This window comes from Protomyctophum bolini, assembly GCF_963924005.1.
Source record: "Protomyctophum bolini genome assembly, chromosome: 17".
Lineage (NCBI taxonomy): Eukaryota > Metazoa > Chordata > Actinopteri > Myctophiformes > Myctophidae > Protomyctophum > Protomyctophum bolini.
The window spans coordinates 13,250,420-13,263,250 of record NC_137878.1 but is presented as its reverse complement, the minus strand read 5'-3'; positions in this window follow the sequence as shown (position 1 = coordinate 13,263,250).

Sequence of the window (12,831 nt, the reverse complement as noted above, 5' to 3'; positions counted from 1 at the left end):
GCATATTATTTCAATAGTATATTGTGTGACTGATCTGATGCTAGGTTTACCTGTGATCCTATACTTTACTGATCGAGGCACTGCACTCATGTCTCTCTGCATTCTATGTATGTGATTACTTTGCTTATTGTAAGTCACTCTAAGAGCGATAAGATTTATGTGTTACCGGTCGTCTGCTAAATTGTAAATGATCACTTGGGCTGGCGTCTGGTGTTGTCACTGTCGTGTTATAAAAGCACTAAAGTGCTCCGCTGGCCGGAGCTGTGACACTTCAACGACAGAGTGACAAATGGCAGGTCACTCTTCAACCCGTCCATTTAGTCTGACATGACCCACTCTTTGTTTACAGTATAGACACTTATACAGTAATCTGAGTTTATACAGTGACAGTGTTGTTTTGATTCTGTAAACCATTGGTCCCCAACCCAACCTTTTTGCTCAAGGCCCAAAAGAGAATTTTTATGTCTCTCCCGGACCCAAACTAGTGAAAATAGTTTGTGTGTGTGTGTGTGTGTGTGTGTGTGTGTGTGTGTGTGTGTGTGTGTGTGTGTGTGTGTGTGTGTGTGTGTGTGTGTGTGTGTGTGTGTGTGTGTGTGTGTGTGTGTGTGTGTGTGTGTGTGTGTGTGTGTGTGTGTGTGTGTGTGTGTGTGTGTGTTTTCAAGTGCATTGAACTTGAACATAATCAAATTATCTCTAATTGCAGGAAAATAAATTAACCATATTTTTCCAGCGTTTTGACGTATATGCGTTGGGGAACTAATCTCAAGGTATGCAGTGTGTGTGTGTGTGTGTGTGTGTGTGTCCTCAGGACAGAGGCACAATGAGAGCACTGTTTTCTCTCCTCGTGTGACCTCGGCTGCAATAAGGTCATGATTGACAGGCTCGTTGGTTCAGATTTCTGGATGAAGGGTTTAGAATAGGAATGCTCCCATTGGATGGAGGATTTAAAATAGGAATGCTCTCATTGGAAGGGGCATTTAATGTAGGAATGATCTCATTCCTACATTAAACGAGGCTAACTTTTTTTTTCAAAATTTCAAAAAACATGGGCTATAACCCATCGTTTTTGTAATTTCGTCATTTTTTTCAAATCCTCAAAAATGATGAAAAACGGCGGGCCATAGTATGCCGTACGATATTGTCTATAGCCCACGGTCCAAAATGATGAGAAACGAGGCTAACTTTTTTTTTCAAAATTTCAAAAAACATGGGCTATAGCCTATAACCCATCGTTTTTTTCATTTTTTCATTTTTTTCAAATCCTCAAAAATGATGAAAAACGGCGTGCCATAGTATGCCGTACGATATGGGCTATAGCCCACGGTCCAAAATGATGAGAAACAAGGCTAACTTTTTTTTTCAAAATTTCAAAAAACATGGGCTATAACCCATCGTTTTTTTCATTTTTTCATTTTTTTCAAATCCTCAAAAATGATGAAAAACGGCGTGCCATAGTATGCCGTACGATATGGGCTATAGCCCACGGTCCAAAATGATGAGAAACGAGGCTAACTTTTTTTTTTTAAATTAAAAAAAACATGGGCTATAACCCATCGTTTTTGTAATTTCGTCATTTTTTTCAAATCCTCAAAAATGATGAAAAACGGCGTGCCATAGTATGCCGTACGATATGGGCTATAGCCCACGGTCCAAAATGATGAGAAACGAGGCTAACTTTTTTTTTCAAAATTTCAAAAAACATGGGCTATAACCCATCGTTTTTGTAATTTCGTCATTTTTTTCAAATCCTCAAAAATGATGAAAAACGGCGGGCCATAGTATGCCGTACGATATTGTCTATAGCCCACGGTCCAAAATGATGAGAAACGAGGCTAACTTTTTTTTTTTAAATTTCAAAAAACAAGGGCTATAACCCATCGTTTTTTTCATTTTTTCATTTTTTTCAAATCCTCAAAAATGATGAAAAACGGCGTGCCATAGTATGCCGTACGATATGGGCTATAGCCCACGGTCCAAAATGATGAGAAACGAGGCTAACTTTTTTTTTCAAAATTTCAAAAAACATGGGCTATAACCCATCGTTTTTGTAATTTCGTCATTTTTTTCAAATCCTCAAAAATGATGAAAAACGGCGTGCCATAGTATGGCGTACGATATGGGCTATAGCCCACGGTCCAAAATGATGAGAAACGAGGCTAACTTTTTTTTTCAAAATTTCAAAAAACATGGGCTATAACCCATCGTTTTTGTAATTTCGTCATTTTTTTCAAATCCTCAAAAATGATGAAAAACGGCGGGCCATAGTATGCCGTACGATATTGTCTATAGCCCACGGTCCAAAATGATGAGAAACGAGGCTAACTTATTTTTTCAAAATTTCAAAAAACATGGGCTATAACCCATCGTTTTTTTTCATTTTTTCATTTTTTTCAAATCCTCAAAAATGATGAAAAACGGCGTGCCATAGTATGCCGTACGATATGGGCTATAGCCCACGGTCCAAAATGATGAGAAACGAGGCTAACTTTTTTTTTCAAAATTGCAAAAAACATGGGCTATAACCCATCGTTTTTTTCATTTTTTCATTTTTTTCAAATCCTCAAAAATGATGAAAAACGGCGTGCCATAGTATGCCGTACGATATGGGCTATAGCCCACGGTCCAAAATGATGAGAAACGAGGCTAACTTTTTTTTTCAAAATTTCAAAAAACATGGGCTATAACCCATCGTTTTTGTAATTTCGTCATTTTTTTCAAATCCTCAAAAATGATGAAAAACGGCGGGCCATAGTATGCCGTACGATATTGTCTATAGCCCACGGTCCAAAATGTTGAGGAACGAGGCTAATTTTTTTTTCAAAATTTCAAAAAACATGGGCTATAACCCATCGTTTTTTTCATTTTTTCATTTTTTTCAAATCCTCAAAAATGATGAAAAACGGCGTGCCATAGTATGCCGTTCGATATGGGCTATAGCCCACGGTCCAAAATGATGAGAAACGAGGCTAACTTTTTTTTTCAAAATTTCAAAAAACATGGGCTATAACCCATCGTTTTTGTAATTTCGTCATTTTTTTCAAATCCTCAAAAATGATGAAAAACGGCGTGCCATAGTATGCCGTACGATATGGGCTATAGCCCACGGTCCAAGATGATGAGAAACGAGGCTAACTTTTTTTTTCAAAATTTCAAAAAACATGGGCTATAACCCATCGTTTTTGTAATTTCGTCATTTTTTTCAAATCCTCAAAAATGATGAAAAACGGCGGGCCATAGTATGCCGTACGATATTGTCTATAGCCCACGGTCCAAAATGATGAGAAACGAGGCTAATTTGTTTTTCAAAATTTCAAAAAACATGGGCTATAACCCATCGTTTTTTTCATTTTTTCATTTTTTTCAAATCCTCAAAAATGATGAAAAACGGCGTGCCATAGTATGCCGTACGATATGGGCTATAGCCCACGGTCCAAAATGATGAGAAACGAGGCTACATTTTTTTTCAAAATTTCAAAAAACATGGGCTATAACCCATCGTTTTTTTCATTTTTTCATTTTTTTCAAATCCTCAAAAATGATGAAAAACGGCGTGCCATAGTATGCCGTACTATATGGGCTATAGCCCACGGTCCAAAATGATGAGAAACGAGGCTAACTTTTTTTTTCAAAATTTCAAAAAACATGGGCTATAACCCATCGTTTTTGTAATTTCGTCATTTTTTTCAAATCCTCAAAAATGATGAAAAACGGCGTGCCATAGTATGCCGTACGATATGGGCTATAGCCCACGGTCCAAAATGATGAGAAACGAGGCTAACCTTTTTTTTCAAAATTTCAAAAAACATGGGCTATAACCCATCGTTTTTGTAATTTCGTCATTTTTTTCAAATCCTCAAAAATGATGAAAAACGGCGTGCCATAGTATGCCGTACGATATGGGCTATAGCCCACGGTCCAAAATGATGAGAAACGAGGCTAACTTTTTTTTTCAAAATTTCAAAAAACATGGGCTATAACCCATCGTTTTTGTAATTTCGTCATTTTTTTCAAATCCTCAAAAATGATGAAAAACGGCGTGCCATAGTATGCCGTACGATATGGGCTATAGCCCACGGTCCAAAATGATGAGAAACGAGGCTAACTTTTTTTTCCAAAATTTCAAAAAACATGGGCTATAACCCATCGTTTTTTTCATTTTTTCATTTTTTTCAAATCCTCAAAAATGATGAAAAACGGCGTGCCATAGTATGCCGTACGATATGGGCTATAGCCCACGGTCCAAAATGATGAGAAACGAGGCTAACTTTTTTTTCCAAAATTTCAAAAAACATGGGCTATAACCCATCGTTTTTGTAATTTCGTAATTTTTTTCAAATCCTCAAAAATGATGAAAAACGGCGTGCCATAGTATGCCGTACGATATGGGCTATAGCCCACGGTCCAAAATGATGAGAAACGAGGCTAACTTTTTTTTTCAAAATTTCAAAAAACATGGGCTATAACCCATCGTTTTTGTAATTTCGTCATTTTTTTCAAATCCTCAAAAATGATGAAAAACGGCGGGCCATAGTATGCCGTACGATATTGTCTATAGCCCACGGTCCAAAATGATGAGAAACGAGGCTAACTTTTTTTTTCAAAATTTCAAAAAACATGGGCTATAACCCATCGTTTTTTTCATTTTTTCATTTTTTTCAAATCCTCAAAAATGATGAAAAACGGCGTGCCATAGTATGCCGTACGATATGGGCTATAGCCCACGGTCCAAAATGATGAGAAACGAGGCTAACTTTTTTTTTTCAAAATTTCAAAAAACATGGGCTATAACCCATCGTTTTTGTAATTTCGTCATTTTTTTCAAATCCTCAAAAATGATGAAAAACGGCGTGCCATAGTATGCCGTACGATATGGGCTATAGCCCACGGTCCAAAATGATGAGAAACGAGGCTAACTTTTTTTTTCAAAATTTCAAAAAACATGGGCTATAACCCATCGTTTTTGTAATTTCGTCATTTTTTTCAAATCCTCAAAAATGATGAAAAACGGCGTGCCATAGTATGCCGTACGATATGGGCTATAGCCCACGGTCCAAAATGATGAGAAACGAGGCTAACTTTTTTTTTCAAAATTTCAAAAAACATGGGCTATAACCCATCGTTTTTGTAATTTCGTCATTTTTTTCAAATCCTCAAAAATGATGAAAAACGGCGGGCCATAGTATGCCGTACGATATTGTCTATAGCCCACGGTCCAAAATGATGAGAAACGAGGCTAACTTTTTTTTTCAAAATTTCAAAAAACATGGGCTATAACCCATCGTTTTTTTCATTTTTTCATTTTTTTCAAATCCTCAAAAATGATGAAAAAGGGCGTGCCATAGTATGCCGTACGATATGGGCTATAGCCCACGGTCCAAAATGATGAGAAACGAGGCTAACTTTTTTTTTCAAAATTTCAAAAAACATGGGCTATAACCCATCGTTTTTGTAATTTCGTCATTTTTTTCAAATCCTCAAAAATGATGAAAAACGCCGGGCCATAGTATGCCGTACGATATTGTCTATAGCCCACGGTCCAAAATGATGAGAAACGAGGCTAACTTTTTTTTCCAAAATTTCAAAAAACATGGGCTATAACCCATCGTTTTTTTCATTTTTTCATTTTTTTCAAATCCTCAAAAATGATGAAAAACGGCGTGCCATAGTATGCCGTACGATATGGGCTATAGCCCACGGTCCAAAATGATGAGAAACGAGGCTAACTTTTTTTTTCAAAATTTAAAAAAACATGGGCTATAACCCATCGTTTTTGTAATTTCGTCATTTTTTTCAATTCCTCAAAAATGATGAAAAACGGCGTGCCATAGTATGCCGTACGATATGGGCTATAGCCCACGGTCCAAAATGATGAGAAACGAGGCTAACTTTTTTTTTCAAAATTTCAAAAAACATGGGCTATAACCCATCGTTTTTGTAATTTCGTCATTTTTTTCAAATCCTCAAAAATGATGAAAAACGGCGTGCCATAGTATGCCGTACGATATGGGCTATAGCCCACGGTCCAAAATGATGAGAAACGAGGCTAACTTTTTTTTTCAAAATTTCAAAAAACATGGGCTATAACCCATCGTTTTTGTAATTTCGTCATTTTTTTCAAATCCTCAAAAATGATGAAAAACGGCGGGCCATAGTATGCCGTACGATATTGTCTATAGCCCACGGTCCAAAATGATGAGAAACGAGGCTAACTTTTTTTTTCAAAATTTCAAAAAACATGGGCTATAACCCATCGTTTTTTTCATTTTTTCATTTTTTTCAAATCCTCAAAAATGATGAAAAACGGCGTGCCATAGTATGCCGTACGATATGGGCTATAGCCCACGGTCCAAAATGATGAGAAACGAGGCTAACTTTTTTTTTTTTAATTTAAAAAAACATGGGCTATAACCCATCGTTTTTGTAATTTCGTCATTTTTTTCAAATCCTCAAAAATGATGAAAAACGGCGTGCCATAGTATGCCGTACGATATGGGCTATAGCCCACGGTCCAAAATGATGAGAAACGAGGCTAACTTTTTTTTTCAAAATTTCAAAAAACATGGGCTATAACCCATCGTTTTTGTAATTTCGTCATTTTTTTCAAATCCTCAAAAATGATGAAAAACGGCGGGCCATAGTATGCCGTACGATATTGTCTATAGCCCACGGTCCAAAATGATGAGAAACGAGGCTAACTTTTTTTTTCAAAATTTCAAAAAACATGGGCTATAACCCATCGTTTTTTTCATTTTTTCATTTTTTTCAAATCCTCAAAAATGATGAAAAACGGCGTGCCATAGTATGCCGTACGATTTGGGCTATAGCCCACGGTCCAAAATGATGAGAAACGAGGCTAACTTTTTTTTTCAAAATTTCAAAAAACATGGGCTATAACCCATCGTTTTTGTAATTTCGTCATTTTTTTCAAATCCTCAAAAATGATGAAAAACGGCGTGCCATAGTATGCCGTACGATATGGGCTATAGCCCACGGTCCAAAATGATGAGAAACGAGGCTAACCTTTTTTTTCAAAATTTCAAAAAACATGGGCTATAACCCATCGTTTTTGTAATTTCGTCATTTTTTTCAAATCCTCAAAAAGTATGAAAAACGGCGGGCCATAGTATGCCGTACGATATTGTCTATAGCCCACGGTCCAAAATGATGAGAAACGAGGCTAACTTTTTTTTTCAAAATTTCAAAAAACATGGGCTATAACCCATCGTTTTTTTCATTTTTTCATTTTTTTCAAATCCTCAAAAATGATGAAAAACGGCGTGCCATAGTATGCCGTACGATATGGGCTATAGCCCACGGTCCAAAATGATGAGAAACGAGGCTAACTTTTTTTTTTTAAATTTCAAAAAACATGGGCTCTAACCCATCGTTTTTGTAATTTCGTCATTTTTTTCAAATCCTCAAAAATGATGAAAAACGGCGTGCCATAGTATGCCGTACGATATTGTCTATAGCCCACGGTCCAAAATGATGAGAAACGAGGCTAACTTATTTTTTCAAAATTTCAAAAAACATGGGCTATAACCCATCGTTTTTTTCATTTTTTCATTTTTTTCAAATCCTCAAAAATGATGAAAAACGGCGTGCCATAGTATGCCGTACGATTTGGGCTATAGCCCACGGTCCAAAATGATGAGAAACGAGGCTAACTTTTTTTTTCAAAATTTCAAAAAACATGGGCTATAACCCATCGTTTTTGTAATTTCGTCATTTTTTTCAAATCCTCAAAAATGATGAAAAACGGCGTGCCATAGTATGCCGTACGATATGGGCTATAGCCCACGGTCCAAAATGATGAGAAACGAGGCTAACCTTTTTTTTCAAAATTTCAAAAAACATGGGCTATAACCCATCGTTTTTGTAATTTCGTCATTTTTTTCAAATCCTCAAAAAGTATGAAAAACGGCGGGCCATAGTATGCCGTACGATATTGTCTATAGCCCACGGTCCAAAATGATGAGAAACGAGGCTAACTTTTTTTTTCAAAATTTCAAAAAACATGGGCTATAACCCATCGTTTTTTTCATTTTTTCATTTTTTTCAAATCCTCAAAAATGATGAAAAACGGCGTGCCATAGTATGCCGTACGATATGGGCTATAGCCCACGGTCCAAAATGATGAGAAACGAGGCTAACTTTTTTTTTTTAAATTTCAAAAAACATGGGCTCTAACCCATCGTTTTTGTAATTTCGTCATTTTTTTCAAATCCTCAAAAATGATGAAAAACGGCGTGCCATAGTATGCCGTTCGATATGGGCTATAGCCCACGGTCCAAAATGATGAGAAACGAGGCTAACTTTTTTTTTCAAAATTTCAAAAAACATGGGCTATAACCCATCGTTTTTGTAATTTCGTCATTTTTTTCAAATCCTCAAAAATGATGAAAAACGGCGTGCCATAGTATGCCGTACGATATGGGCTATAGCCCACGGTCCAAAATGATGAGAAACGAGGCTAACTTTTTTTTTCAAAATTTCAAAAAACATGGGCTATAACCCATCGTTTTTGTAATTTCGTCATTTTTTTCAAATCCTCAAAAATGATGAAAAACGGCGGGCCATAGTATGCCGTACGATATTGTCTATAGCCCACGGTCCAAAATGATGAGAAACGAGGCTAATTTGTTTTTCAAAATTTCAAAAAACATGGGCTATAACCCATCGTTTTTTTCATTTTTTCATTTTTTTCAAATCCTCAAAAATGATGAAAAACGGCGTGCCATAGTATGCCGTACGATATGGGCTATAGCCCACGGTCCAAAATGATGAGAAACGAGGCTACATTTTTTTTCAAAATTTCAAAAAACATGGGCTATAACCCATCGTTTTTTTCATTTTTTCATTTTTTTCAAATCCTCAAAAATGATGAAAAACGGCGTGCCATAGTATGCCGTACTATATGGGCTATAGCCCACGGTCCAAAATGATGAGAAACGAGGCTAACTTTTTTTTTCAAAATTTCAAAAAACATGGGCTATAACCCATCGTTTTTGTAATTTCGTCATTTTTTTCAAATCCTCAAAAATGATGAAAAACGGCGTGCCATAGTATGCCGTACGATATGGGCTATAGCCCACGGTCCAAAATGATGAGAAACGAGGCTAACCTTTTTTTTCAAAATTTCAAAAAACATGGGCTATAACCCATCGTTTTTGTAATTTCGTCATTTTTTTCAAATCCTCAAAAATGATGAAAAACGGCGTGCCATAGTATGCCGTACGATATGGGCTATAGCCCACGGTCCAAAATGATGAGAAACGAGGCTAACTTTCTTTTTCAAAATTTCAAAAAACATGGGCTATAACCCATCGTTTTTGTAATTTCGTCATTTTTTTCAAATCCTCAAAAATGATGAAAAACGGCGTGCCATAGTATGCCGTACGATATGGGCTATAGCCCACGGTCCAAAATGATGAGAAACGAGGCTAACTTTTTTTTCCAAAATTTCAAAAAACATGGGCTATAACCCATCGTTTTTTTCATTTTTTCATTTTTTTCAAATCCTCAAAAATGATGAAAAACGGCGTGCCATAGTATGCCGTACGATATGGGCTATAGCCCACGGTCCAAAATGATGAGAAACGAGGCTAACTTTTTTTTCCAAAATTTCAAAAAACATGGGCTATAACCCATCGTTTTTGTAATTTCGTAATTTTTTTCAAATCCTCAAAAATGATGAAAAACGGCGTGCCATAGTATGCCGTACGATATGGGCTATAGCCCACGGTCCAAAATGATGAGAAACGAGGCTAACTTTTTTTTTCAAAATTTCAAAAAACATGGGCTATAACCCATCGTTTTTGTAATTTCGTCATTTTTTTCAAATCCTCAAAAATGATGAAAAACGGCGGGCCATAGTATGCCGTACGATATTGTCTATAGCCCACGGTCCAAAATGATGAGAAACGAGGCTAACTTTTTTTTTCAAAATTTCAAAAAACATGGGCTATAACCCATCGTTTTTTTCATTTTTTCATTTTTTTCAAATCCTCAAAAATGATGAAAAACGGCGTGCCATAGTATGCCGTACGATATGGGCTATAGCCCACGGTCCAAAATGATGAGAAACGAGGCTAACTTTTTTTTTCAAAATTTCAAAAAACATGGGCTATAACCCATCGTTTTTGTAATTTCGTCATTTTTTTCAAATCCTCAAAAATGATGAAAAACGGCGTGCCATAGTATGCCGTACGATATGGGCTATAGCCCACGGTCCAAAATGATGAGAAACGAGGCTAACTTTTTTTTTCAAAATTTCAAAAAACATGGGCTATAACCCATCGTTTTTGTAATTTCGTCATTTTTTTCAAATCCTCAAAAATGATGAAAAACGGCGTGCCATAGTATGCCGTACGATATGGGCTATAGCCCACGGTCCAAAATGATGAGAAACGAGGCTAACTTTTTTTTTCAAAATTTCAAAAAACATGGGCTATAACCCATCGTTTTTGTAATTTCGTCATTTTTTTCAAATCCTCAAAAATGATGAAAAACGGCGGGCCATAGTATGCCGTACGATATTGTCTATAGCCCACGGTCCAAAATGATGAGAAACGAGGCTAACTTTTTTTTTCAAAATTTCAAAAAACATGGGCTATAACCCATCGTTTTTTTCATTTTTTCATTTTTTTCAAATCCTCAAAAATGATGAAAAACGGCGTGCCATAGTATGCCGTACGATATGGGCTATAGCCCACGGTCCAAAATGATGAGAAACGAGGCTAACTTTTTTTTTCAAAATTTCAAAAAACATGGGCTATAACCCATCGTTTTTGTAATTTCGTCATTTTTTTCAAATCCTCAAAAATGATGAAAAACGGCGTGCCATAGTATGCCGTACGATATGGGCTATAGCCCACGGTCCAAAATGATGAGAAACGAGGCTAACTTTTTTTTTCAAAATTTCAAAAAACATGGGCTATAACCCATCGTTTTTGTAATTTCGTCATTTTTTTCAAATCCTCAAAAATGATGAAAAACGGCGTGCCATAGTATGCCGTACGATATGGGCTATAGCCCACGGTCCAAAATGATGAGAAACGAGGCTAACTTTTTTTTTCAAAATTTCAAAAAACATGGGCTATAACCCATCGTTTTTGTAATTTCGTCATTTTTTTCAAATCCTCAAAAATGATGAAAAACGGCGGGCCATAGTATGCCGTACGATATTGTCTATAGCCCACGGTCCAAAATGATGAGAAACGAGGCTAACTTTTTTTTTCAAAATTTCAAAAAACATGGGCTATAACCCATCGTTTTTTTCATTTTTTCATTTTTTTCAAATCCTCAAAAATGATGAAAAACGGCGTGCCATAGTATGCCGTACGATATGGGCTATAGCCCACGGTCCAAAATGATGAGAAACGAGGCTAACTTTTTTTTTTTTAATTTAAAAAAACATGGGCTATAACCCATCGTTTTTGTAATTTCGTCATTTTTTTCAAATCCTCAAAAATGATGAAAAACGGCGTGCCATAGTATGCCGTACGATATGGGCTATAGCCCACGGTCCAAAATGATGAGAAACGAGGCTAACTTTTTTTTTCAAAATTTCAAAAAACATGGGCTATAACCCATCGTTTTTGTAATTTCGTCATTTTTTTCAAATCCTCAAAAATGATGAAAAACGGCGGGCCATAGTATGCCGTACGATATTGTCTATAGCCCACGGTCCAAAATGATGAGAAACGAGGCTAACTTTTTTTTTCAAAATTTCAAAAAACATGGGCTATAACCCATCGTTTTTTTCATTTTTTCATTTTTTTCAAATCCTCAAAAATGATGAAAAACGGCGTGCCATAGTATGCCGTACGATTTGGGCTATAGCCCACGGTCCAAAATGATGAGAAACGAGGCTAACTTTTTTTTTCAAAATTTCAAAAAACATGGGCTATAACCCATCGTTTTTGTAATTTCGTCATTTTTTTCAAATCCTCAAAAATGATGAAAAACGGCGTGCCATAGTATGCCGTACGATATGGGCTATAGCCCACGGTCCAAAATGATGAGAAACGAGGCTAACCTTTTTTTTCAAAATTTCAAAAAACATGGGCTATAACCCATCGTTTTTGTAATTTCGTCATTTTTTTCAAATCCTCAAAAATTATGAAAAACGGCGGGCCATAGTATGCCGTACGATATTGTCTATAGCCCACGGTCCAAAATGATGAGAAACGAGGCTAACTTTTTTTTTCAAAATTTCAAAAAACATGGGCTATAACCCATCGTTTTTTTCATTTTTTCATTTTTTTCAAATCCTCAAAAATGATGAAAAACGGCGTGCCATAGTATGCCGTACGATTTGGGCTATAGCCCACGGTCCAAAATGATGAGAAACGAGGCTAACTTTTTTTTTCAAAATTTCAAAAAACATGGGCTATAACCCATCGTTTTTGTAATTTCGTCATTTTTTTCAAATCCTCAAAAATGATGAAAAACGGCGTGCCATAGTATGCCGTACGATATGGGCTATAGCCCACGGTCCAAAATGATGAGAAACGAGGCTAACCTTTTTTTTCAAAATTTCAAAAAACATGGGCTATAACCCATCGTTTTTGTAATTTCGTCATTTTTTTCAAATCCTCAAAAATTATGAAAAACGGCGGGCCATAGTATGCCGTACGATATTGTCTATAGCCCACGGTCCAAAATGATGAGAAACGAGGCTAACTTTTTTTTTCAAAATTTCAAAAAACATGGGCTATAACCCATCGTTTTTTTCATTTTTTCATTTTTTTCAAATCCTCAAAAATGATGAAAAACGGCGTGCCATAGTATGCCGTACGATATGGGCTATAGCCCACGGTCCAAAAT